The sequence below is a fragment of the Sinocyclocheilus anshuiensis genome, unplaced genomic scaffold, assembly GCF_001515605.1.
Source record: "Sinocyclocheilus anshuiensis isolate Anshui unplaced genomic scaffold, SAMN03320099.WGS_v1.1 scaffold419, whole genome shotgun sequence".
In the NCBI taxonomy this organism is placed as follows: domain Eukaryota; kingdom Metazoa; phylum Chordata; class Actinopteri; order Cypriniformes; family Cyprinidae; genus Sinocyclocheilus; species Sinocyclocheilus anshuiensis.
Window position 1 is genome coordinate 827,643 of NW_015548228.1, and position 1,215 is coordinate 828,857.

At 43.4% G+C, this 1,215-nt stretch overlaps 1 protein-coding gene across 3 annotated transcripts in view; it reads left to right on the forward strand.

The window, feature by feature from the left end:
* Positions 1-246: 246 nt before the first annotated feature.
* Positions 247-1,215, forward strand: part of LOC107654511 (histone-lysine N-methyltransferase EZH1-like) — a 20,976-nt gene continuing 20,007 nt past the window's right edge. For all 3 annotated transcript variants that reach the window (XM_016441601.1, XM_016441602.1, XM_016441603.1), the window contains exon 1: positions 247-557. The gene's annotated coding sequence lies outside the window, so the exon portion shown is untranslated. The remainder of the gene's footprint in view (positions 558-1,215) is intronic.

Genomic DNA, 1,215 nt, shown 5'->3' on the forward strand with positions numbered 1-1,215 from the left:
TTATATATTTAAAATACTTTTTTTATTTTGCATGTGTATTGTTATTTATAATTAACATTATAAAGCACGCCACTATGGGAATATTCAATAATAATAATATTAATAATAGACGGATAATCGTTATTAATCGATTAACTGAAATTTAAATGACGCTTATTAAATGTCAGAGCTCATGCACATATTTGCATGCAGGCTATTAATTATTCAGAAAATGAGTTGCATTATTATTTTCCTCCTCGGCGCACTCGTAGCCTGTGGTCCAGCCAAAGAGAGCTGGAGTATGTTCATAATAAAGACGTCACCCTGTGCTTTGACCGTGCCAACCAAGTGCGCAGCTCTTGACTGTACAACTACAACCTCGACATGCGTACGGACGTCCGAGGAATCCTCGCATCCCTAAACACAAGCAGTCTGGCACCGACATCTGCAGCGGCTCGCTAGCCAGGACACCGTTTTTCACTACAGGACGTTTTTGGGCACGCGTACTTCTTTGCTGCGCACTTGAAGCTGAAGCTGATTCGCGAGAGGGTTTAAAGCAAGGAGCAGGGACTCTTAAGGTATTTCAAACTGCGACGGCGATGTCTCCATATCGTTATTCAGCATGCGCGAGACAGCTAGAGCATGTGCACAAGACATGTTTAATAAATCGTCTCGGCGTGTATCGTTTGCTTAGTAGTGTCTATTGCACGTATTTTAACGTGTGGCGTTGTTGAAGCTTAGCGTCCTTCATTAACGCTTTCGTTCGTGGCCCGTGCAGCCTTGCGTTATTCGTTCACAAACAACATTTTATATTTCATTTCAGTTCCTCGAAAGTTCGAGAAAGCAGTATTGGAGGTTAAGAAATGGTAAAAAGTGTACTACGCACTTATCCGCACCGTAGTGCTATGGGCTCGTGAGAGACACGCCCACTTCCAGTGTGAGGAGCCAGCGCGTGTTTTTCCCTATGGTTTTTCCCCCCACAGTGTCACGTAGATGCGATTTGCATCGCCTGTTTTGTACTGTGGCAGCCAACGCGTTACTTCTTGTCATTTTCCATGAAATGACTGTTTGGGTAACCTGAAGTGCTAATCTGAATTGGAAACCTTTAAATGGTGTGTGATGCGGAATGTTAGTTGCGTTATGTGAACTGCAGGGGGCAGTGAGTGAGTCCTATATGGAGTCACTGCTTATGATAAAGTTTGAGTCATGCAATTTATCGGTCCCTTGTGTGTGTGT